Source organism: Pan paniscus, chromosome 4, assembly GCF_029289425.2.
Source record: "Pan paniscus chromosome 4, NHGRI_mPanPan1-v2.0_pri, whole genome shotgun sequence".
Taxonomy (NCBI): domain Eukaryota; kingdom Metazoa; phylum Chordata; class Mammalia; order Primates; family Hominidae; genus Pan; species Pan paniscus.
Window position 1 is genome coordinate 168,834,473 of NC_073253.2, and position 26,867 is coordinate 168,861,339.

Here is a 26,867-nt window from a genome sequence, read left to right on the forward strand (position 1 = left end):
AGGATTGGGCAAGGAGCTAGTCCTTTTCCCCTCTTGAGAGATGGGGTAGCAGAGTAGTAGGAGCAGAGCGGCCAGGCTGTCTGGATTTGAAGTTGTACATGTTGGTCTGGGCAAAATTTTCAACTTCCTGCGCCTCAGTTTCTTATCTGTAAAGTGGGGTTAATAATAGTGCCTACCTCGTGCAGTCAGGGATGAGGATTAAGTGAGTTATATATGTAAGGTGCTTTGCACACTGCCTGGTGTGCAGTCAGCTCAGCATCTGTGAGCTGATTTCCATCTCCCTTGGGTCTTGTGGCCTGTGAACGCAGCCTTACTTGGCCCAAGTGCTGAAGGAAATGGAACGCACCCTGAGTGAGACAGCAATACTCTCTTGTGACCCAGTTAGTAGCCAGCTGGCAGATTTCTGGTATTGCTCACTGCTGAGAGGGGCCGCTGGGTGCCTGATGAGTCCTGGGAAATGCCTGGGGCAGGGTGGCTGGCCTGGGCCTGTCTGCCCTGGGATGCCCCTCCCAGAGCTCTCAGCATGGCAGCACTAAGGCCAGCTGCCTTAGTGGGGCCAGCTGGACCCTACTTGGGAGGGTAGAGAAGTGGAAAGAACTCTGGGCCTGCAACCCAGCAGTTGTACACCGTGGTTTCCTAGAGGAACTCATGCACATGTGTCCTGGAGACCTGCAAGAGAACAGCACCATGGAGATGACCAGCAACTAATACCACCCAAAGGCCCACCAACAGGAGAATGGATACCCCAGCAGGGGTGCAGGCATGCAATGGAACACACCACGTACTGGTGAGAGTGAATCAATGACGGCCACATGCATCAACGCCGATGAGGCTGAGACTCGTAATATCAAATTTAGAATTGCAAGTAGCAGAAGGATCAAAGTTATATTTGTAATAAAGCTTAAACACAAGCAAATCGAGCACTGTATTGTTTAGGCACACATTCACATTTGGTAAAGACATAAAGCAAAGCAAGAGAACGAGACAAAAATGAAATCCCAGAGTGGTCAGGTGGTCAGGTCTTGGGGGGTGGCATGGAGTCGGGGAAGGGCATCAGAGTGGATCTCACCTCAGCTCCGACTGCTTTGGGAAGTTCTAGTTCTGACATGGAGTGGTGGGTTCACAGCTGTTTGATTGCTTGTTATGCTTTATAACAATATAAACTGCATATGTTCAGTTGAAATATTTCATAATAAAGGTTTTTTAAAAAAGAATATTGGGCTCATCTTTCCCATCAGATACAGGCATTTTTGTTTTGACTTTCTATTTCCTTTTTTTAATGAACAAGGATCATTTGCCTCTGAAAATATAAATTAAAAAAAAATAAGGCTGGGCACAGTGGCTCACGCCTGTCATCCTAGTACTTTGGGAGGCCGAGGTGGGTGGATCACTTGAGGTCAGGAGTTCGAGACCAGCCTGGGCAACATGGTGAAACCCCATCTCTACCAAAAATATAAAAAATCAGCCAGGCGTGGAGGCGTGCATCTGTAATCCCAGCTACTTGGGAGGCTGAGGCAGGAGAATCGCTTGAACCCAGGAGGCAGAGGTTGCATGAGCCAACATTGTGTCACTGCACTCCAGCCTGGGTGACAGAGCGAGACTCCATCTCAAAAATAAATAAATTATTTAAATATTTTTTTTAAAAAAAGCACTGGATTTGCAGTTGGGAGCACAAGATTTGGGGTTGCCCCTTCCCACAACCACTGTCATTGCTGGGACCTCTGCAGCCATCTCCTCCCGGCCTCCATCCTCACCCACTCCATTTCAGTCTCTGTTTGGCCCCCCCAGCTGAGTTATCTTTGTAACCATAAATGGCATTCGCTCATTTTACTGCTTCCTGAAGTCCAAGCCTGTTCTTTTCAACCATGTTTCTCCCTGTTCCTCTTCACCATTTGTATGTAGCCAGATGTAGAGTTCATGGAACCAAAAACCTGCCTTCTGCTTCTGTGTCTTTGCTCAAGCGGTACCTGGGAGAATAAGTCGTCAGGTCTGAGCACCAGTGTCTGGGTCTCAGTGCTCAGCATGCAAGAGAGACTGGGTTTAGGCTCTGTCACTCACCATGAATTTTACATGGAATGACTTTTCTGTCCCTAAGTGATCCTTCCAGGCTCATTTCAGGCAACACCTCTTCCAGGAAGCCTTCCCTGATATCCAGCCTTTATTCTCACACCCCCTCTGCTAATCCCTATCAAAGTACCCTAAAATTTCCACAGTACTTTGGAATTTTCTGTGTATGTGCCTCCTCCACTAGACTACCTACTCCCCAAAGGCAAAAACTGGGTCTTATTTTGTTTGTCTCAATAGCAACTGTACCAGCCGTGGCATGGTGGCACTCAAATGGTAATGCCCTGAGGGAAAGGTTTTGCCTGTTTTGCTCATCTATGTATTCTAAGTGCCTAGAACACTGCCTGGCATATGGTAGCTGTGCTGCAAATGGTTATCGAGTGAATGAATCAATGTTAACCTGTACTGAGTACTGAGTAAAGTTCTATTGCTTGGAAGCTGTGTGAGCTTTGGTGAGACACTTAACCTCTCTGAGCCTCCCTTTCTCCCTCTGTCAATGGGGAGATTAATAGTACTATTCTTGAAGGATCACCATGAGATTTGGCAGAAAGATGCATGTGACAGAGCCTAGAAAATGGCAGGTGCACAGCCCGCGCTGCTTCATATGGATTTAACCCTGGCCCCAGTGGCCTCAGGCAAATTCCCAGTGGCTCTGAGGTTGTCCATCTGAGCTCAGAGTCCCCGCTCAGCCTCCCTGGGTGGTCCATGGGAAAAGGGGGTCGCAGGTCTGTGCTCCTCCTCCTTAGCCACGGGCCAGTGACCCCCAGGGTCACCTCTGACTGCTGGGTCCGTGGATCTATTGTGCAGGGCCTGTTGGTGGCTGGGCAGCCTCACTGAGTCTCCGGAGCCCAGCTGGTCAGTGCAGCCAAGGTCATGGTCCTCATTCCTTGAATGGCTCTTTCTTTAAATTGAGGCAAACTCTTCTTCAGCAGCCACAGGTAGCTCCTAACGCAGCCAGCTGTCTGAGCACTCTCTTAGGTCCCTTTGGGTCCTAAAATGCTAGAGAGGGGGCAGGATGGATGGAGGAGGTGTCACACAGACCCAGCTCCAGCGCTGCCTTCCCCAGCTTCTGGCTGTCTGACCTGACCTGGCTGTCTGACCTGTCTGCAAGTGACTTCACATCTCAGAGCCTCAGTCTCCAAGTCTGTTTTTTTTTTGTTTTTTTTGTTTGTTTGTTTTTGTGTGTTTGTTTGTTTTTTGAGACAGAGTCTTGCTCTGTCACCAAGGCTGGAGTGCAGTGGCACGATCTTGGCTCACTACAACCTCTGCCTCCCGGGTTCAAGCAATTCTCCTGCCTCAACCTCCCGAGTAGCTGGAATTAAAGGAACGTGTCACCAGTCCCAGCTAATTTTGGTATTTTTAGCAGAGACGGTTTTGTCATGTTGGCCAGGATGGTCTCAAACTCCTGATCTCATGTGATCCACCCGCCTCATCCTCCCAAAGTGCTGGGATTACAGGCGTGAGTCACTGTGCCCGGCCCAGTCTCCACATCTTGTAAGTGGGGAGACAAAACCTATCTAAGGGGGATGTTATGAGGAGCAGAGAGAAGGCATGTCATTCTCCTAATTAATTGGCATTCACTAAAGAGTTATGTGATTATTAAATACATAATAAAATATAAAAATATAAGGTGCTCTAGTTATATAATCATGAGGTCTGAGGATGGTGATGACTGCACTTCAGTGGACTACCTTATGAGGGACTGACTGTCAAGAAGCTCTGTGCATGTGTGCTTGTGTGTGTGCATCTGTGTATTATATATATACATATACGGTACATAAATAGACACTTTTATTATATAAGAAAATGATGTCACAGTAAAAATGCATAAATATTATTGAGCATGTTTGTATAAACGAGTGAACAAAGAGACATTTGGGATGCAAGACCAGTGGTATAATCTGCCCAAACACAAGCCCCGTTTTACTGTTGCTAATGCACAAAGAGAGGGCTGGCAGACATGGCCTGCATGCTCTGTACACCTGCCCATCTGCACCACACTCCCCCATGGTCTTGCTGCTGTTGCTGTGTTGGGCTCATCCCGCCTCTCACACCAGGACCATAAAGGCTTTCTCAGTACTGCTGATTTCTCCCTCACAGCACTTGTCAGAGTTGACACATTGTGTTTATTTATAATTGTCAGTTTACGTGTCTCCTCTACCGGACTGATGGTCAGCCGCACTGAGGTCAGAGGTCCCATCTGATTTTACTCTCCATTTTCTCCCCAACACCCATTAGGGTGTGTGGTGCAGTGTAGATGCTTGGTAAAATAATTGAACAAATCGATGGATGGTTGGATGGTCAGAGGGATGAATAGACGAGTGGTTGGATGAATAGATGGTGGTTGGATGGATAAATGGTGGAATGGATGGGTGGACAGATGGATGGAAGATGGGTGAATGGATGGAAGAGGGATGGATGAATAATTGAATGGATGGGTGGATGGGTGAGTAGATAGATGGATAGAAGATGGATAGATGGATGGATGGATGGATGGATGATGGTCAGATGGATGGATGGTTGGGTGGATGAAAGGATGGATGGATGGTTGGATGAATAGCATAGACTTTCCCTTAAGGAGCTTACCATCCATTTGGAGTCACAAGATCAAGACCTAGAAAATGGTCAGTGGTAACTCACGTCATTTTGCGGTCAAGGGTCCTGTGCCCCGTGACAGAAGGACCTATTCCTGTGAAAGGAATAGAAAGGGCCTTGTGGTTGACAAGGGTGGAGAGAGGCCCATGGTCATCTTCTTGAAGAATGGTCCTTGCTTCTATGAAGCAGGAAACATATTTCAAAAAACCCAAGGACAGCCTTTTATGAACAACCTCTCTATGTCTTTGCTGAAATTCAGTACTGCGTCACTCAATTCCTCAAGCTTGTATTAGGCTGTCGTCATGCCAGATCCTGGGCCATGTTCTGAGGACACAGAGATGAGCCAGAGGGTCTCTGCCTGAGGCCTCAGAGTCTGGGGGAGACAGATCTGTAAACTGTGCAACCAGGCAGGCCACAGCAGAGGTGTGAGCAGAGGAGAAACAAAACAATCTAAACGCTTTGGTGGAGACAAGCAGTCAGACAAGGGTGGGGAGGAGGTGGTGTTTAAACTGATTCCTGAAGGATCAGTGGGAGTAGCCCCCTCCCCAACTCCATCCTGTTGAGAGAAGTTTTTCTGATAGAGAAAAAAAATGAGGGCAAGGAGAAAAACCGGGTGAGAGCTTCCTGGCCTTCGAGACTGAGTGCCAGTGCTGGTGGGGAGAAATGAGCAATGAGGCTGGGAAGTTAGGTGAGCCCTGCCTGGTTGGCCAAGGGCCTGGGCTTCCCTCTGAAGGTAATAGGGAGCTTTTGATGGGATTCACGCAGATGGGAGACCTGATCAAGCTTGAGGCAGGGTGGAAGAGGGACAGGAGAGGGCGAGGTGGAAGCAGGGAGGCTGGATGGGAGGCCATGGCAAGTTTGCAAGTGGCACAGGTCTAAACAGAGGCAGTAGAATAGAAAGTCAAAGAAGAGAAGCCCCAGACATCTTAGGCAGGACATGCTTGTTTATTCATCTCTGAAAGTGAAAGGGAGGCAAGTACAGATTTAGTATGCCACTGTCCAGAGCGAATCGTAAGGGTACAGGGTTGGTGACTGACATTCCTGCTCCAAGAAACTCAAGAAACCTGACCTCTCCCCATCCCCCGCTCCCTGTAAATGTCTGTTTTTGGTTCCTCTTGCCCACCGGATGCAGAAAGGAGGGCCAGTCATGCAGAGCTGCAGCGAGGCAGAGCATAGGGCCAGGTTTCCACGATGTGGAGAGAAGGAGTGGCCCTGCGAGCAGGCGAGGGGGGTAGGGTGGGGAAAGGAAAAGGTATGGAAAACTGCAGACCATAACCCTTGGCAAGATCCAAAAGAAGAGGAATAGTGGAGGATGCAGAGAAAGGGACCACTACAGCCGTGGGCAGGAGTTTCTATTTCCAAATGGATGTGGGGAGGAAGATTTCAGAGGGAACATGTTTACCAGGAGAATTTTGAGAGAAATGACTCAGGGTTCCACAACAATAGCTAATAGGGCAGCAATGGATTGGAGAATGTATATATCTTTATGTTCTAAAACATTTTTTTAAGGAGACACTCTAAGGCCAGAATCGCAAGCGCATGTCTTTGTGGACAGAGCAGGTCACACAAATGAGGAAAGTGGACCACATATTCAAAACACAATAGCTCAAGCATGATAGCCAGCTGCAGGTGACACCAGGCTATAGTGTCCAGGAGACAATAGAGAGGGATAGGGACTGTGGCAAACTGGAGAGCACAGATCCACAAGGGCACAGCAGCAGGTCAGCTCCCACTACTGACACCCTGTAGGAATACAGGGCTGGGTGGCCATGTTTTCTGATTTTTCAAAAAAATTCAGAAATTTTGATTTTTTCAGGAAACCTCCTGATATGTAAATAGTAGCAGCTAGTTCAGATTTTACCCTGTGTAATAAAACAAAGCCATCCAGCCTGTGGGACTGCAGTGGGTCCCTCTGCTCCCCAGCAACCTTGCAATCAACTGAAAACCCACGTCACACAGGTCCTGCTGCCTTCACTTATGTCTGCGGCTTTTCCCCAAGGGGTCTGGAGAGAGAACAGGGCTGGGAGTCATTTGTGGCGTTAACTCCTGGTAGAGTTCCACCTCTAATGTGGGTCCTTGAGCAAACCCTGTAATGTTTCCAGGCCTCCGTTCCTCCACCTATATAATCGCGGGAAGATCTTGGCTCTTCCAGCCAAAAGTCTCTTCTTTTACAATTTTCCCAAATCACTACCACCTTCTGTTGATTGAGGTCCTCCTATCTGCCAGACCCTGTGTTATTCACTCTAAGTCCCTTGCCCAGGATCACACAGCTATTGATGTTGCAGAGGCTGGATTCCAACTCACACCTGTCTGACTTCAAAGGCCTTTGACTTAGGTACTATATTGACTCCAGTGAAAGCAACTTATTAAATAATTCAGGTAATGCTCCAGGAAAGGGGAGTGTTTTCCATTGCTCTTCATGTACCACCCAACTTCTAAGAGATCCAAACAGTTACTTTTTGCAGCTGATGGGCCAGTATAGATTTTTTAGAGTTCCCTTCGACCTTATAAAAGGCAGAGGAGTAGAGGACTTAGCAAAAGGCCAGAGGAATTAACAACATGAGATGCACCAGGGGTCTCACCCAAGGCTTCAGACAGGCCTGGACTGGCCGACTAGGTGTCAGTCAGCAGAAGAGCAGAGGAAAGAACTCACCCCAGGAGAAAAGTGAGGTGCACGAGCATGTCAAGAACATGGCCTCTGTTGGAGGGCAGGGGTGGCTGTTCATACAGCTCAGTGGCTGTTCCTTCCTTTAGTGCGGGGACTGGAGCAGAAAGCAGAAGGCCATTTGCATTAAAGTGTGCCACTCTCAGAGCACCCAGGCCTGTGTCCCCCCAGACTGCCGTTCCTTCGGTTATTTCAAATGTCGCCTCTTTCTACTCAGCTGTTGAAGTCAAAAATCTGGCATCATTCTTGACCTCTTCTTTTACCTCAAATCTCAAATTCAGTCCATTGCCAAATTCTGTGACTCACCCCAAAATGTCTCACAGCTGTGTCATCTTCCCTCCTCTGCACTGTCCCGGCCGTGGCTGCTCTGCTGGTCTCCTCCTTTACCTTGCCCCTTTCCAGTCTCTTTGTGACACAGCAGCTAGAGAAGTTTTTATACAATGCAGATCTGGCCCTGTCCCTCCTCTGCTTAAAAACCCTTTGGTGACTCCCTAGGGCACCATTAATAACGTTGCAAGCTTCCCTCCATGACCTACAAATCCTTCTGCTATCCCTCACACACTGTGCTCCCGCCACCCCTGCCCTCTTTTCAGTTCCTCAAATATGTCAAGTTCTTTCTGGCTTTGGAGTCCCACCAATGTGGATCTGAATCCCGGGTAACCTTGAGTAAGTGCTGTCACCTCTTTGAGCCCCATTCTGCTCATCTCTGAAATGGGTATAATTGTATAACTTATTTCAAGGCATCATCAGTATTGACTTTCTTGCTTTAAACTTACAATCCCATGGAAAATCCCACGGAACACTCTTTTGCTTTAAACCTACAATCCTATGGAAAACGGCGGAGAGAGAAAGATTAATGTCATCCACTGACAATTTCACCTTCATCACCTACTTAACAACGACAAAGTAAAAGACATTCATCCATTTTGGCTTCTGTTTAAATGAGTCATACAATGAAATATCAACCATTTTCACTGAAAAAATTACAGTCTACAACACTTTTTAAAAAATTTTGTGTCAATTACTGCCTTGTTTCTCTGTATACTTTTATGACCTATTTATGGATTTCTAAACAAAGTCTAGCTATTTTGTCTGGTTTTGGACTTTGTGCAAATGGAATCATACTCTCTGTGCTCTGTGACTTGCTTCCTATATTCACGTGAGGATCTGGGATTCACCCAAGCCCATGCCTGCAGCAGCCACTTATTCATTGCCACTGCTGCATCGTACTGCCCTGGAGGAAGGTAGCCCAGTTTTCTCACACATTCTACTCTCTGTAGACATTTGGGCTGTTCCTGGTTTTGCTATCTTGAATGATCTTGCTGTGCGCAGGCTGAGTGGGTCTCCTGGCACTGGAATGCTACAGTTCCTGGAGGGGACACACCTAGGAGTGCAGTGGTAGATCCCAGTGTGTGCGCATGTTCAGCTTGACTAGGAATCACCAACTGTTGCCAAAGGGCTTGCTCCACAAGGATTCTCCCACCAGCAGTGTCTGTTCTACCACATCCAACTGGGAAGAAAGGTGGAATGAGACGAATACGGAAAGATTACTTTTCATATATGTGTGTGGATAAGTGCATAAGTCTATGTAATTATCATATGTTTTACGCATTGTTATGAGTGTACGTGACTTCGTTAATTTCTACAGAGGTTTAAACCATGTTTGCTCAAACCTCTGGGTACCCCACTGTGGCTTTCATTCGCACGAATGACCAAGGTCTTGCTCAGCACCTTCAGTTCCTGCCTGGAGCCCACCAGGACCTCTGCTGAACGTCTGCTCAGACCCTCCAGGATATAGCCTGGGCTGACCGCAGTCTTGAACAAGTCCAGGAATGATGAAACCTGTTTTTCTAAGACAAATCCCCTAGAATGACATTCAAAGTCCTTCCTGTGCTGAAATAACACCAGCTCCTGCACCGAAATAACACCAGCTCCTGCACCAAAATAACACAAGCTCCTGCACGGACCTCCTGGTTGCTCAGCGTTTCAGGCACATTCTGCCTCTGCACATTCACCCTCAGAGGCCCTCTGGAGGGTCACCCTTCCCTGGATTTTCCTTCCCCAGGCTCCTCCATCCCTCAGTCTGTTCAGGTCTGTGCCCAAGATCTTCTCTGACCACCCTGTCCAGAAGACAGGCCACCACGCATGGCTGTACCTCACCCTGCTCTGTTTTTCTTGTAAACATGACCTCCCAACGCCTTATACATGGATGTGTTCCTCTGTTCTCTGTGTTTCCACCAGAAGGTGAGTGCTTTGGGGTAGGGAGGCATCTTTTCACCTGTTGGGTTAACTGTGCTCAGAGCTGTGCCCACCACATAGCAGATTCTCAAGATAGAATTGCTGAACCTATTTACGAGTGAAGGAGTCCACACCATGCTTTAAAACCTCGCTGTGAGAGATGGGTTCAGGAATGAGTTCTTTCCTTTTCATTTTAAAAACAGTCCTTGGCCAGGCGCGGTTGCTCACACCTGTGATCCTAGCACTTTGGGAGGCTGAGGCTGGTGGATCACCTGAGATCAGGAGTTCGAGACCAGCCTGGCCAATATGGTGAAACTCTGTCTCTATGAAAAATATAGAAAATAAGCCGGATGTGGTGGTGTGTGCCTGTAATCCCAGCTACTCAGGAGGCTGAGGCATGAGAATCTCTTGAACCCGGGAGGCGGAGGTTGCAGTGAGCCTAGATTGCACCACTGCACTCCAGCCTGGGTGACAGCAAGACTCTCTTTCAAAGAAAAAAAAATAACAACTCCTTATTAAATTCCTCTGCAGAAATTAGTGAAGTAGCTTGCACTCATAACAATGCATAAAACATATGATAATCACATAGGTCTATGCACTTATACACACACATATATGAAAAGTAATCTCTCCATATTCATCTCATTCTACCTTTCTTTCCAGCAACTAATATTAGTTGTCCTCATATTCAGACACATACAAAAAATAGGGCTTCTTAGTTGATTTTTACCAAAAAAGTGGGATCCTACAGTATTCTGTATCTTGTTTTTCTCATTTAACAATAATGTGCTGGACATTAATCCAGACAACTGGATATGTAGCAAACTTTTTTTAACAGGTGCAAAATATTCCGTTGTGTGAGTGACCCACAATTTATTCAACTATTCCCCAGCTGACAGACATGCAAAGGTGGCTTTTAGATTTTTGCCACTATGAACAGTACTGCAGTAACACCTTGTACTTACAAATCGTATAAATGATTGTTGTTCTATAGGACAGATTCCCACGTAAGGGATCCCTTTGTCAAAAGATACATGCATTTTGTATTTTAATAGATGAGGCTAGGTTATTTCAACATGTCACGTATTCTGCCCTTTTGCTGTCCTGAGCTTTCTTTGCTCCTGATTTCCCCAGCCCCCGTCCCCCGCAGCCCCACCCAAGATTGCCCAGAAGTGGGGTCCATCCTAACTTCCCAGGAGGCCCAGTTTCCAGGTGCAGAATTGCGCCTGGCCAGACTACCCACCCATGGGAAGCCATTTCAGTTCCATTCCCACAGTAACGTGCGCGGGTGCCTCAACTCTCTTCCCTCCAGCTGCTCACAAGGCCAGGCCTGGCCCTGTGAGGTGGCTTCAGCAGCAAAGGTGGAGAAAGCGGGAGGGAGGAGGAAAGAGGCAGGAAATGACTACAGGAGCCACCTGGAGCTTGTCCTCATTCCAGCTTCAGGTTCCCTTTTTGTTCTGAGCATCTCATAGCCAGTGTATTAGCAATGATGATGCCAATAGCAATAATAAAAGTCAACATGCATAGCAGTGGCTCTCAGCGGGGCAGCTTTTGTGCCACGCCCCCCTCCCCAGGGGACACTTGGCAATGTCTGGAGACACTTTTGGTTGTCACAACTCGGAAGGGGGTGCTAATGACATCTAGCAGGTAATGGCCAGGGAAGCTGCTAATTTCCCACAACGAAAAATTATCCAGCTCAAAATGTCCATAGTGCCGTGTTTCTCACAAATGCCTGGTTTATAGGGTGCTTCCGGCACGACGGGAGCTGTGCTAAGTGGTCAGCACATGCAGGACTAATTTAACCTTCACACTCTTCTTTGAGCTAGGTGTTATCATTACACCCACTTTACAGGTGAGGATACTGAGACTCGGAGAGGTGAAGTGACTTGCTCACGATCCACAGCTGTGGAGGGCAGAGGCGGCACCTGACCTCAGGTCTGCTTGACTTCACTACACCGAATGGTCTTTGTAGGCCAGCTGGCTCTGTGCTGTAGCAGCAGACAGGGCATCTGATACAAACCTCATGACAAAGAGTTGGTGGGTGGGAAAGGCCTGGATGTGATCTTGGTGGTGCCTACCTACCTCTGACACAGTAGGGAGGTCTCCCTGTGACTCCTCAGCTTCTGAGCTTCTTGTGAGGTGGGGCAGAGGGGAGCTGACATAGCAGGTGAGGCATCCTCTGTGGCTGGGAAGCTGGCAGCTGAGGAAATGCGCGGTGCAGCCGATCCTATTGTCTGATGTGACGTTCCCAAGCCAAAGCTGGGCTGTTCTTTATGACACCTGGGAGTGTACATTTGTGTTCTCTGCCTGTGCATGCTCGTGTGTGTGAGTTTGCCTGTGTGCACTTACCCATATGTGCCATGGTGGGTCTATAGATATATGTGTAAGTGTGCTCTGTGTCTTTGTGTATTGGTTTGCCTTTGTTCATGTGGTGTCTCGTTCTCTATTTGCCTATGTGTTTGACTATACAGGCAAATATGTCTGCATGCATATCTCTATCTGATTATATTAGAGCTGGGTGTCCAGGTGTGTGTGTGTGTGTAGGTGATGGGGAGCTGTGGCTGTTGTATCTATGTGTGTATGAAGTGAGTCTGGGTGTGTGTGTGTGCACATATGAAGGTGTAATGGTGTGCTTTTACGTACATATATTTTGGACGGACTGTACATATGTGTCTATATATGTATTTGTGTGTGAATAGTGTGTCTGTACTTAAATACCTGTGACTGTGTAAACTGTGTGGCTTTGTGTACATGTATATAGAGGTGGCTGGGTGCAGTGATTGCTCTGTGTGTGTGTGTGTGTGTGTGTGTGTGTGTGTGTGTGTGTGTGTGATAGAGAGAGAGAGAGACAGAGAGAGAGACTCCAGGCTCTTACCAACACAGAAGCTGCAAAAACACTGCTCTCCATGTGTTCTTTCAGCCTCCAAGAATGTCAGCCTCTCCTTAGGTCAGAAAAGATGAGCACAGGGCGAGGAGCTTGACCCAGGCCCTCGCTTCCCACCCTCACCGCCCCAGCCTGCCCCCACAGTGCCAGCTGTCAGGGACAGAGGGCCTCAGGCCTCACCCCCCTGCCAGCCAGTCACTAAGGCTAAACATTTACTGAGGCCTGAGGCCATGTTTGCTTAAACCTCTGGGGTCACTGCACACATGCGATCTGTTTTGGATGGCTTCTGTTCTGCAGGCTGAGGGGAGCAGGTGCCGGCTTGGCAAGGTACCCGGGGTTGCAGCTTCCCTCCGTGAGATGCGCTGCTGAAATCAAGGTTTGCTTCATCTCACAAGAAGTTTAACCTTGGCAATGCGTTCACTGACCTACTCTTTCAGAGTAATGTGTCCTAAACTCTAGTGTCTTTGTCAACCACTGTGTATCTTCTGTAACTCTCCTCTGTAACTCTCTTCTGCAACTCTACTTACGCTTTTCTTTAAATTGATCTTCTTCTAGAAACGTAAGTACCTATTTTAGCTTTATTCAAAGCAATTTTATCTTGTGTGATCAAGGGTTAGATATGCTAATTATAAGTTTATATATATTTTTATATCCTTAAAACATATGAAAATAAAAAGCATTGAGCCCTCTGTTCCCTCACATCGCCTTGCTGGCCCTGTGTCGGGAATGAAAATGCCTCCGAGGCTGCCTCTTGCCTTCTGTTTTAAAGGTAGCAATCTATTTCAGGAGATCTTATTTTCTTACAACTTGCCCAGGAAGACACCTTTTGCATAAAAACAGGCAGGTCTGCTGTACCCGGGAGAGAGCTTTCCAAATCCCCAGATGGAGAATGTGTGTTTCCTGGATCTGGCAGGAGGCTGGGGGAGCCTCAGGGTGCAGTGCTGGAGGCTGCACAGGAGTTTCTCCAGACCTCTGTGCCTCCCTTCCTCCTTGGTCAGGATCCTCCCCTGGGGACCTGGCTCTGTAGTGTCACTGCCTTGGTAATCCTGAGCGAAGACTCAGGCACAGAGCTTCCTTCCTTTGTGGGGCGGGGGGAGAATAAGAGGGGAGGGGAGAGAAAGGAAGAAGAGAGCAGAACAGAGGGGAGGGGAGGGGAGGCAGATGCCCAGACAGATGGGCCTGGTCATGGGCTCTGCAGGCCTAATGAATTTCCTTCCTCCACCCTCAGGCAGGTCAGTAAATGAGACCAGCGACAGCATCTGGGATGACTCCAGGATGAGGCTAATAAATCAGGCCTAGAATGAATCCTGCTTCCCTGGAGATGGAGGAGGTAGGCCAGGCAGCAGGGATGGAAGGGCCCAGAGAAGCTCCAGCAGCAGCCAGCCCTTCGATGGTACTGGAAGGACCTCCCTTCCGACAAGAGTCGGTGGCTTCCAGAGGCACTGACTGTGCAGGGTTGAGTCCCAGAGTGGATAGGTGGGTGGGGTGAGTTTTCCCGATGGCCTGGCTTGCTGACCTCTGGGCCTCGGCCAGGGACACCCTCCCCAACTGTCGCTTAATTTATTCCTACAAATCTGCTAGTCTCAGTTCAGGCATCACCTCCTCCTTGGGGAAAGAAGCCTTCCTGGACCCTTGGGGGCCATACCCATGCACCCCTAACGTTTCCCGAACTTCTGCCATCAGCCCACTCACCACATCAGGCTGTGTTTGCACCTTCCCTGGAATGCAAGCTTATGGAGACAGAGATGAGCTGCAGCCCTAGTGGCCAGTGATGTGCCTGGCATCTAGTAGGTGATATTGATATTCATTGATATTGATACTCATTGATATTATTAATAAGTTGAATGAAAGACAGGAGAGAGAAGAGAAGGTAGCAAGCGTTGATAATTCTCTGGGGAAGCAAACCAAACTTGTCCCTGGACAGAGGAGGCTGGAAGAAGTCTATGCCATTCTGGCAACCCAGGGCCCTGGGGACACTCAGTTGCTCAAGGGTGGCCCCACCCCTCCCGAGGATGGGACCTCAGGCCAGGTATTCACCTTCCTGAGGCTCAGGAAGGCTCCTTGCCAAAAGGAACCTTTGGGAAAGCCTGGGTTGTGGGAATGAAATGAGGTAAGCTATTTGGAAATGCTTTGGCAAGCATCAAGTCCTTTACTCCCGTGAAGCGTGAAATCACACCATCCCCCGGCTGGATGAAACATGAAAGAATATAGCGTCGAACTGAATTTTGCCGATGAGCAACCGAGTCCAGATAAGGGTAGTGAACTTCCCTGTTCTCATACGCTGGTGAGGTAGACCATGGCCCTGATAGCCCAGGTTCTGGAGCTAACCTGCCTGCGTCAGAGCCTGGTGGTGACTTGGGAGCTGTGTGCCTGTGGGTATGTCATTTACCGTCTCTGAGCCTCTGCTCTCTGTAAGACTAGGCTCTGAACTGCACCTACCTCAGGGTGCTGTACAGAGTATGAAACAAGATATTCCTAAAACCACTTGTTTCTTGATTGCCTGCTATGAACCAGGCATTGTAGTATTGGAAATTAAGCAGGAAACATATCAGAGAAAAAAAAAAAAGCTCTGCTTTTAGGAAGCAGTATATTCTAGAGGGAAGGAATGAACAATGGAAACAACCTTTTTAAGGTAACAGCATCGGTGTTTTAGGGCTGATAAGTGCTGGGAGGGAAAGGCAAGCTGAGGGCGAGGGGACATTCATGTGATTCTGTGTGGGTAACGTGGGGGGTTTGCAAGCTCGTGTTGGGATGCTGGGGAAGTCCTCCCCAAGAAGGTCTTTTGACTAAAGCCCCTGAGCACAGGGCTGGCCAGGAGGGAGCACTCAGCAAAAGGTACTCTCAGGGTAACTAAGAAACAGAACCACCTCTGTCCACCACGGAAGTACCTTTCAGTTCCCGCCAGGGTATCCTCCGCTACCCAGCCCACTGCCCATTGGCTAACTTCCTCCTGCCCTCCTGACTGCACAGTCTGGGCTACCAGTCCTTCCCAAGGAAAGTCAACTTCTGTCCCATATCAGAATCATGTGCAGGTGTGTGTGTTTATGTGTGCACACACACACACGAGCACATGTGCGTGTGCATGCGTGAGTGCGTGGCTGCAACACTTGCATTTATGGATAATCCTGTATCCATGTGCTCAATGAAGGAGAGTATGGTGCATATGAGTGGAAGTATGAGGTCTAAATTCAAGGGTATGAATATAATTGTTGAACATATTAATTTGTGTCTATAAAGAGGAGTGTGCCTGTGAGGGGGTGGGGTTTGCCTGCATGCGTGTGCATGTGCACAGGAGGCTGTGTGTGCTGGTGCATGCGTGTGCCAGGCATCTTGGAGAGAGGTGAGCAGCCTGGCTGGGAGGGGCTTCTCTGCGGGCAGATTTCAGATAACAGGAGGGTTCTGGGCTCAGCCAGGAATTCTGGGTTTCGCCATGCTAGGCCCAGCTGGGGGAGGCTTGGGCTAGGAAGGGGTTGCGGGTAGAGCCTTCAGAGGACGTTGTGGGGCCAAAGTGAGGCTGGCATCTATGTGGTCCACATTTCCATGGAGAAATACCCTAGTACAGCAGGCTGTGGCACCAAAGAGTGTGTCCACAGGGACAAAGAAAATTTACTATGTTTGCAATTAATAATAGCACCTACGGGCCAGGCATGGTGGCTCACACCTGTAATCCTAGCACTTTGGGAAGCCAAGGCGGGCAGGAGATCGAGACCATCCTGGCTAACACGGTGAAACTTTGTCTCTACTAAAAATACAAAAAATTAGCCAGGTGTGGTGGCGGGCGCCTGTAGTCCCAGCTACTCGGGAGGCTGAGGCAGGAGAATAGTGTGAACCCGGGAGGCGGAGCTTGCAGTGAGCCGAGATGGTGCCACTGCACTCTAGCCTGGGCAAGAGAGAGAGACTCTGTCTCAAAAAATAATAATAATAATAATAATCATAATCATAATCATAGCACCTACTATTACTGGGCACCTTCTAATATCTTCTCTCTTTTAATGCTCACAAGTTTATAGAAAGAAGCCATTATAATCCTTCTTGTTTTCAGATAAGGAAACTGAGTCAAAGAGAAGGTAAATGATTTGTCTAGCATCACACACCATAGGTAACAGGGCTGGGACTGTTGCCCAAGCATCCTGATTCTAGATCTTGCACCTCAGCCATGGCTCCGGACTGCCTCTGTGCTCTGGGGGCATGGATAATGAGCCATATAGATGCCACAGGGACTGAGTGGCCCCAGGATGGTTGGTTTCCCAAGTCAAGGAAGTTAGGAAGGTGATGCCTGTTTGAGATGATTTAAAGGTCCTGTGGCAGACTGTCTCAACTCTCAAATTTCTCTCTGATAATTAGTTATCTCTTGGTTTTTAAGTTGAACATCTTACACATTCTATCACCAGAGAGAAACATTCCCCCTCCCTCAGTTCCCACTCAAAAATTCCTAGGGAAAGTACAACCTATTTCTAATTACAGAATACTTCTTACACCAGACATGTAAGGTTTATCCACACCAACAACCCATTTCCAATATTCTCATACCAACTGGATGTCCTACAATTTAACTCAATTCTGACAGTATCTACCTGGAGTTAGCATCAGATGCCACAAGTTAAGGGCTCAGTGCCACAAGACTGACCCCACTTCTGATGCCATTCACAAGTCCTGGGCCTCCTATACTTCTGACCAACTGGCTATACATCAGAGCTTCCATCCCCAGGTTTGATGATTTGCTACAATAGCGCACAGAACTCAGGAAGGCACTTTGCTTATTATTACGGGGTTACTATAAAGGGTACAACTCAGGAACAGCTGGAAGGAAGGCATATGTAGGACAAGGTAGGAGGGAAGGGGCACAGAGCTTTATGCCCTCTCCAGGTGCACCCCTTCCACCCAGTGCCCCCATGTGTTCACTGACCTGGAAGCTCTCTGAGCCCCATCATCCAAGCATTTTATGGAGGTTTCATTACGTAGGCACGCTTGATTAAATTATTGACCAATGGTGATTAACTCAGTCTCCAGCCTCTCTCCCCTTCCCCGAGGTTGGAAGGTGGGGCTGAAAGTTCCAACCCTCCAGTCCTGCCTTGGTCTTTCTGGTGACCAGCCCCATCCTGAGGCTCCTTAGAGATCCCAGCTCATTAGCATACAAAAAGACACTCTTACTGCTTTGGAGATTCCAAAGGTCTTAGAAGCTCATGTGTCAGGAACCAGGGACTAAGACTAAATATTATAACAAAAGATGCTCCTGTCACCCCTATCACTTGGAAAATTACAAGGGTTTTGGGAGCTCTGTGCCAGAAACTGAGAAGGAAGAACAAATGTGTGCATTTCTTATATGCCAGTATCACAGGAAGTCTCTGATTGGTCTGAATTGGACCAATCAAAACTGTCCTCGAGGTAGGAAATACCATGACTGGCTCAGTTTGTATTGGACCAATCAATAGTGATGAGGGAGCAGGATCATATGAGACATGGTGTCTTCAGCCAGAGGTAGTGTTTGGAGTGGGGGCAGACTAAGTTCCAGGAAAAGGAAGTGATGCTGGGAAGACAGGGTCATGGTTATCAACTGCACCCAATCTATGGGCCCAAATGTTGGAATTTTCTTCAGAGGTTTATTTGATCAGACCACAAGGTGTTTCAGTTTCTAGAGACACTTATTAAAACTCAAAGAAGGCTGAGAAGATCCACACTGAAGTGGAAATTAGATGCCAAGGAGCAATCAGGCAGGAGAAAGAAATAATAGGAATCCAAATGGGAAAAGGGGAAGTCAGTCTATCTCTCTTTGCAGGCCATATGATTCTATAACTAGAAAACCCTAAAGACTCCACCAAAAGGCTCCTGGAACTGTTAAATGAGTTCAGTAAAGTTTCAGAATATAAAATCTATGCACAAAAATCAGTAGCATTTCTATACACCAATAATGATCAAGCTCAGAGCCAAATCAAGAATGCAATAGCATTTATTTCACTTACAGTACACACACACACACACACACACACACACACACACACACACAACCTGAGAATACAGCTAACCAAGGAGGTAAAATATCTCTATAAGGAGAACTACAAAACTGCTGAAAGAAATCACAGATAACACAGACAAATGGAAAAATATTCCATGTTCATAGACTGGAAGAATCAATGTCATTGAAATGGCCTTTCTGCCCAAAGCAATCTACAGATTCAATGTTATTCCTATCAAACTACCAACATATTATTCACAGAATTAGAAAAAACCTATTCTAAAATTCATGTGAAACCAAAAAAGAGCTCAAATAGCCAAAGCCAAAACAATCCTAAGTGAAAAGAACAAAGCCAGGGACATCACATTATCTGACCTCAAACTATACTATAAAGCTACAGAAACTAAAACAGCACGGTACTGGTACAAAAACAGGCACATAGACCAGAAATAAAGCCTCACAGCTACAGTCATCTGATCTTTGACAAAGCTGACAAAAATAAGCAATGGGGAAAGGACTTCCTATTCAATAAGTGATGCTGGGATAGCTGGCTAGCCATATGCAGGAGAATTAAACTGGATCCCTACCTTTCACCATATACAACAATTAACTCAGAGTAGATTAAAAATTTAAATGTTAGACCTCAAACTATAAGAACCCTAGAAACACTGGGCATAGTGGCTCACATCTGTAATCCTAGTACTTTGGAAGGCCAAGGCAGGAGGGTCACTTGAGTTCAGGAGTTTGAGACCAACCTGGGCAACACAGGGAGACCCTGCCTCTATAAAAAACCCAAAAACTTAGCCAAGTGTGATGGTGCATGCCTGTGGTCCCAGCTACTCAGGAGGCTGAAGTGGAAGGATCATGAGCCTGGGAGGTAGATGTTGAAGTGAGCTGAGATTGCACCACTTCACTCCAGCCTGGGAGACAGAGTGAGACCGTCTCAAAAAAAAAAAAAAAAAAAAAAAAAAAAAGAATCCTAGAAAAAAACCTGGAAAACACCATTCTGGACATCAGCCTTGGGAAATAATTTATGATAATAAATTAATAATTTATTGCAACAAAAACAACAATTGACAAATGGAACCTAATTAAACTAAGGAGCTTCTGCACAGTAAAAGAAAGTATCAACAAAGTGAAGAGACAGCCTATAGAATGGGGGAAATACTTGCAAACTAGCCATTTGACAATGGGCTTAAACCATTCAACAAGCAAAAACCAAATATCAAAAAGTGGGCAAAAGACATGGACAGACATTTCCCATAAGAAGACATACAAGTGGCCGAAAAAAAAAAAACTATGAGAAAATGCTGCACATCATTAATCATAAAAAAATGCAAATCAAAACTACAGCGAGTCACCATTTCACACCAGTCTGAAGGGCTATTACTAAAATGTCAAAAAACCACAGATACTGATGAGGCTGTGGTGAAAATGGAATGCTTGTACGCTGCTGGTAGGAACGTAAGTTGGTTCAGCCACTGTAGAAAGCAGTTTGGAGATTTCTCAAAGAGCTTGAGACAGAATTACCATTTGACCCAGCAACTCCATTAGTGGGTAAATATCCAAAGGAAAACAAATAGACCTACCAAAAAGGCACATGCACTCCCCTGTTCATCCCAGCGCTATTCACAATAGCAAAGACAAGAAATCAATCTAAGTGGCCATAAACAGTGGACTGGATAAAGAAAATATGTTACATCTATACCATGGAATACTATGCAGCCATAGAAAAGAACAAAATTATGTTCTCTGCAGCAACGTGGATGAAGCTGGAGGCCATTATTGTAGGCAAAATATCACAGGAGCAGAAAAACAAATACCACATGTTCTCACTTATAAGTGGGAGCTAAACATTGACTACTCATGGACATAAAGATGAGAACACTATGCACAGGGGACTACTACAGTGGGGAGGGACGGAGAGGAGCAAGGGCTGAAAAACTAACTGTTGGGTATACTATGCTTAGTACCTGGGTGACAGGATCATTTGTACCCCCAACCTCAGCTTCACACAATATTCCCAGGTAACAAACTTGCACATGTACAACCTGAATCTAAAACAAAAGTCGAAAGAAAAAAAGAAAGACATTCGCTGCCAAGGATCTGACAGCAAAATCCTGTGGTAGTGGGATGAGACCCGGCGCCTATGAGATGGCTTTGCAATTTGGCCCCGGGACCTGTCAATGGATCCACGAAACGGCTTGGGAGAAAACAGGCTTTGGAGCCAAGCAGAGCTAGATCAGATCTCCACATAGCTCTTCTAGGAGCTAGCTGTGTGGCCTTGGGCAAGTCACCTCACCTCTCCGAGCCCCTGTAAAACCAAGAGCTGAAAGCAGCAGGGCTGTTCCTAGGCCTTCCAGTGAGGTCAGTTACCTTATCCACAGCTTCGAGTTGCTCATTAAACAGCTGCAGCTGGGTGTTTTCTTTACGTTAACCTGGTTGGTCCTTATCCTCTGGTGACCACTTCATGAATCCTGTGAGCTATCCCTAAGCAGAAAATGAGACCACATGTTCCTCTGGGGAAGCAAGCATTCTGCTCTCCTGATCTCCCCTTTATCTTAGAGGCAGCAGGGTGAAGTCAAACAGGAATAAGCTTTGAAGTCAGGCGGAACTGGACTTGAATCCCACTTCCATTGCCAACTAGACATGTGACCATGGGGAAGTCACTTCTCTTCTCTCATCCGATCTTTGAAAGACAGATAGTTCTTCCCTTCAAAGCTGAGCATGAGAATTAAATGCAGTAACATGTGCAACTGCCTAACATACAGTGTCTGCTCAATCACTGATTTTGGAAAACCATACTGAGCACCTACTATTCATTCATTTACTCGGCAGGTATTTATGGAGCCCCTCCCGTGTGCCAGGAATTCTCCTAGGTGAATTCCACATATAAAACAGACAGGCTGTCTCTCAGCCTGCAGCTCCCATTCTCGCATAGGGGATAGACGTAGACAACCAACTAATGGGTAAATAAACACCTGGTGTCAAGTAGGGACATGTTCTTTGAGGAAAAACAAAGGGTGTGGGGATAGTGAGCGAAAAGGTGGGTGTGCGGAGCAGAGGACGTGATGTGAGTTCAAATACTACATGTCGGTGTAGGAATTGCCAGGGATACAGACAGAGATGGAGCTCCTTCTTCTAGGAACTGGCATGCCAGGCAGAAAACAGTGTGGTTAGAACTGAAACGGAAGAGTGCAGCTCCAATCAGCGTGTGGGGTCTCTCCACAGGCCCATGGGCTTAGTGTATCCTGGCTCTGTCCGGAGCCCCTGTCCTCGCCTGGGAGGGAGCTAATGCTTATCACAATCCACGTGGGATCCAGAAATCCACTTAGCAGCATCCTTGTCCTCTGAATGCTCTAGGCACTTCCTTGGATACTTGTGGATGGAGACAGTAACCTCCCCAGCCCACTCCCCATCCACCTGCCACTCCTACTCCGGGGTGCCCTGGACAGAAGTGAGACCTCACGTTCAGGCAGTTCAGAATCAGATCTCACTTGAATCCCCACTGGGTGCCTACTGGCTCTGTGACCTTGGGCAGGGCCCTCCAAGTGGCCGAGCCTCACATTCTTCACCTGTGAAACCGGGATAGGAATGGCACACACAGAGCACTTCTAAAACCCTTCTCCCAGGTCCAACCCTTGAGAGTTTCTACTCCCCTACCCTCCTCCTCTCCCTCCAATCGTGAGTTCTCAACCATGTAGCCTAGCCAACAGGTCTGTGTTCCTCCTTAGCATTCCAGGAGCTGTTGAGGGCAGGAGAGGGCGTGGCATTCTCAGGCAAAAAACAAAATGCGGTCTTGGCTTTGTTATTCAGTTGTGTGACCTCGGACACTTCGTGCCATCTCTGACCCTAACTTCCCCATCTGTCAGCCACATGGTATAATAACCCCTGCCTCCCGGGCAGGTGGTGAGGGTTATTGGAATGAATGCAGATAAATTACTGGAAACATCTCAGATGTCTGATAAGTGGCAAGTGTTATCTTTCATTTTAGTCTTCCCTACTTGATCTCCAAATGAATCACATTTATTCAGCACTCACTGTGGAGCAGGCTTAACCTATATGATCCCATTTAACCTGCACAACAGTCCTGGCTGTTGGCATTTTCATGATCTGTTCTATATCTGAGCTAACTGGGCACACAGAGGTAAGGTAATTTGCTCCAAGCCCCCTAATTAGGAAGTGATGGGTTCAACATTCAGACCCCAGCATCTGTCTCCAGAGCCTATGATCTATCCACTGCAGTGCTCTCTGCCTCCCCTCTATCAAACCATCCTGATCATTGTTTTTCTGGGCATAATGACTGTTTGACCCCCAGAGCCTCTGACATGAAAAGAAGAGGCATTGAAGGCCCAGAGGAGGAGCCTGGTCCTGCTCTGTGTCAATGCACTGCCAGAATTCTCTGCAGAGCTTTTGTCCTGACTGCTATGTCTGGCGCAGTGTGAGATTCTGAGTGAGGCCATCCCTGTCCTCAAGGAGCTCAGAGTCTAGTGGCAGAACAGCATAGGGTGGCTGAGCAGAGCCATGCAGGCTGTCAAGTCCAGCAGCCTGGATTGGAAACTCAGCTGTAGCACTTACCAGCTGTGGACATTTGGGTAAGTCTCTGAGCCTCAGTTTCCTCATCTGTCAAGTAGGGATGATAACACCAGTCCCTCCCGAGAGGGCTGTTAGAGTTAGGGCATACGCTCTGCCCCCAGGGAGTGACTGACAATAGTGTTTTAGAGCAGGAGAGGCCAGCATGCTCTTCCTTGCACACAGGTCAGGATGGGACACCTGCTATGACCAGACAGCTACCAACAGGCCAAGAGGTTTATTAAGCACCTATTAAGTGCCTCAGGGTTAGCAATTATAACCTCATCCGATCTTTGCAGTAACTGCGGGGTGGCAATTACTACCTGCAAGTTGCAGATGAAAAGCTGCAGCTTAGGGAGGCGATCAGCCAAGGTCACATGGTCACATGGTGGGGTATGCGGGAGCCCAGACTCAGTTGACTGCACCCCGTAGGCTCCTGAGCAGAGGAAGGGTCTCAAGGAAGAGCCTCTGCTGCTTGGTGGGGCCTTCCTGGCACTGCCGGTCAAGCCTCTTCTTTTCCCTCACTGGCTTCTTATCCTTTGCTTCCCAGGGGCAGTGCCCCAGGCATCCAGCGCAGGCCTCTCTGCTCTTCTCCTCGGAGAGCTCATCTGCCTCACAGCTTCCAGGACCCTCCGCCCCCGCCACCGGCCTGCTTTATTTCAGGTGCCACGTTCCTCAGTGCACCCGGCCTATTCTTGCTCAGGTGCCCAGCAACTAAGTACAATCAAGCAGGGTCCCCATTAAGAATTGATCATTGTTTGTCAGAACCTTCTCATCTCTCCTGTCACCTGCTCCTGCTAATATTCCCCAGGGCCCAGCCTAGCTGCTGAGCTGACTGACTCTGCTTCCATCTCCTGCCCTCCCACACATCTGCAGTCAAGTCCAGCTGGTCCTAGCTACCACTGCACTAACATTCAGACCTTCAGCTCCCCACAGGCCCGTCACCTCACCCAGCCCAGCTGGGACCTGCCCCGGCCCACTCCATGCCTCAACCTGGTCTTACTTAAAGCTGTCTCCCACCCTGGCCGGCATTCCAGCATCTCCAGTATCTGATCATGAGATGATTCCTTACCAAATGCTGTTTCCGCTTGTGACTTTCCTTCTTTAAACACTGTGTTTCTTCCTGGCACTTACAGAAAACCTAACTTATCTTTCTCCTACTTCTTCAAAAAGTAGCTAATGAAAATCTGTTGTATTAATAAGGGTTCTCCAGAGAAATAGAGCTGATAGGGGGTGCATGTATTCGAAAGAGATTTGCCTTAAGGAATCGGCTCATGCAATTATGGGGGCTGGCAAGCCCAGAATCTGCAGTGCAGATTGGCAACATCTGGGGACATTTTTGGCTGTCACAATTCAGGGACTGCTAATGGCCTCTAGTGCGCAGGGACTGAGGATGCTGTAAACATTCTACAATGCACAGGACAGCCGCCCACAACAAAGAATGACCTGGCCCAAAATGTCCGCAGAGGTTGAGCAGAGCTGTTGCAGCAGATTCCCTGTTCCCAGGACCACACCTGCTGCTCGGACCCCTTCCCATGGCACAGTCCTGGCTTGGATTCTCAGCTCTGAAGTGGACAAGCTCTCCAACCCAAGGCAAAGTATATCACGTAGCCACATCTCCACCTTCAGCACCCAGAACCACAGCATCTAGTATGGTAGCCACTGGCCACATGTGGCCATGGAGCACTTGAAATGTGCAAGTCCATTTTGAGAGGTGCTGTCAAGGTAAAAGACACAGCAGATTTCTGAGACTTAGAAAGGAAAAGGAACATAAAACATCACAGTAGGCCGGGCGTGGTGGCTCACACCTGTAATCCCAGCACTTTGAGAGGCTAAGGCTGTCGGATCGCTTGAGCCCAGGAGTTTGAGACCAGCCTGGGCAATATGGCGAAACCCTGTCTCTACAAAAAATACAAAAATTAACTGGGTGTGGTGGCAGGCACCTGTGGTCTTAGCTACTCAGGAGGCTGAGGTGGGAGGATCACCTGATCCTCATGTAGAGGCTACAGTAAGCCGAGATCGCACCACTGCACTCTAGCCTAGGTGACCGAGTAAGACCATGTCTCAAAAAAGAAAAAAATCACAGCAATCATTTTTATATTGATTCCATGTTGAAATAATATTTTGAATGCATTATATGAAATAAAATGTATGATTAAAGTTCATTGTACCTGTTTCTGCCTACTTTTATTAATGTGGATACTAGAGATGTTAAAATAATTATGTGGCTGACTCTACAATGGCGAGGAGAGACCAGGCCCATCATGAGATGGGTGTGGGATAGATGTGGAATTACCTTCCTGTTGCCAGGCACATAGGGAATGCCCTTTGCATCTTCTGGGAATCTGAATTTTCTTTTGTTTTCCTTTCTTTTTTTTTTTGAGATGGAGTTTCCCTCTTGTTGCCCAGGTTAGAGTGCAGTGGTGCAATCTTGGCTTACTGCAACCTCCGCCTCCAGAGTAGCTGGGATTACGGGCACGCACCACCACGCCCAGCTAATTTTTGTATTTTTAGTAGACGTGGGGTTTCAGCATGTTGGCCAGGCTGGTCTCAAACTCCTGACCTCAGGTGATCCACCCACCTCGGTCTCCCAAAGTGCTGGGATTACAGGCGTGAGCCACTGTGCCCAGCCTGAATTTTTTAAATCTGTGAAGCCCTCCTTCCCATGAAGCCCTCTCCGATCTGGGTTCCAGGGACTTTCATCTCACTGATAACCAGGTCCCGTCTGTCTTTTCATCTCCTTAGCTCCTCGTCCCAGCATCTGCACCAGAGCCTGAGAGGTCACAGTTGCTTAGAGCATTTATGTGTAAAGGGAACAGTAGTTACTGTACTCTCTAACCCAACACGGGGAAGTGTAGCTAACGTTTCTTTCAGGCCTGAATTTGGGTTAGTCCTGTGCCTTTTTTCTGCATTCTTGGTTAATCAAGGAGGTAGGAAATTTGACCACCCTTCCTTATCAGCTCCCCACAGCTCCCTGGCATAGTTTTCTGCTCATGGCTCTCACTTTGCAAACATGTTCGTTGTCATAGAAAATTCAGAGGTGAGTTGGAAGTTGGTGCTGCCTGGTTACCATGGCAATGCCAGCTGCTTCTGCCTCCACAGCGAGGCAAGAGCGGCCATGGAGCTGACCAGATGGGGTCGGAGACTCTGAGAACAAAATACCTGGGGCCCATCCCAGTCTCCTCTAATGCCAACCTTCTCCTGGCCCTCAACACTACCCTGCTTTCCCAGGGGTGCCATCCTGCAGCCAACCTGCTGGTACAATGGATGGAGCCCCCTCCGTGGAGGTGGAGGCCTACGCTGCCCTTGCCAGCCACCCCTGAGGTGGTGGAGACCTGCTAGGTGACACTCAAAGTCACTAGTGAGTTGCTTCCTGTACCCGCCTTCAAGATGCTGGCCGAGAGCCCCGCCCGGTGGGCCTGTGTTTCCTTAGTGACTGTCAGCAGAAATTTCCCATTGTGGAAAGAGCTATCTTGGAGCTAATGTAACAACATCTTTTCTTATTTGTGGATGATGAAAGAAAATGACTCCCAGGGACCATGTTCCTGAAAAAGAGGAAAAGGTCAACAGCTTCAGCGTCTTCAGGGCCTTTGCCACTCCGGGCTGCATGGAGGTGGCGCATGGCGAGGTTGCTAAATGGCTGGTGTAGCACTTCAGGGGACACTTGGATCAGCTCGTTTGATCTTTACCAGCATCCTGTGAAATAGATAGGACCAGTATGCCCACTTCATAAATGAGGAAGCTGAGGCTTGGCGAGGGCAAAGAAGGTGGTGCCAAGGCGGCACGGCTGGCAGGCACCGGAGCCGGGCTTGGGAGGGAAGAAGCATCACGGCAGGGCCTGAGGTCTTACACGGCTCCACAGCTCTGCTGTGAACAAGTGTGAGGGTGGAGATCTT

At 47.9% G+C, this 26,867-nt stretch overlaps 1 long non-coding RNA gene across 1 annotated transcript in view; it reads right to left on the bottom strand.

The window, feature by feature from the left end:
• Positions 1 to 558: 558 nt before the first annotated feature.
• The window catches only part of LOC103785312 (uncharacterized), a 38,082-nt gene continuing 11,773 nt past the window's right edge, over positions 559 to 26,867 (bottom strand). The window contains exons 2-3 of the long non-coding RNA XR_610996.3: positions 4,651 to 4,753; positions 559 to 669 (exon numbers count right to left, since the gene is read on the bottom strand). This is a non-coding gene — a long non-coding RNA (uncharacterized LOC103785312). The remainder of the gene's footprint in view (positions 670 to 4,650; positions 4,754 to 26,867) is intronic.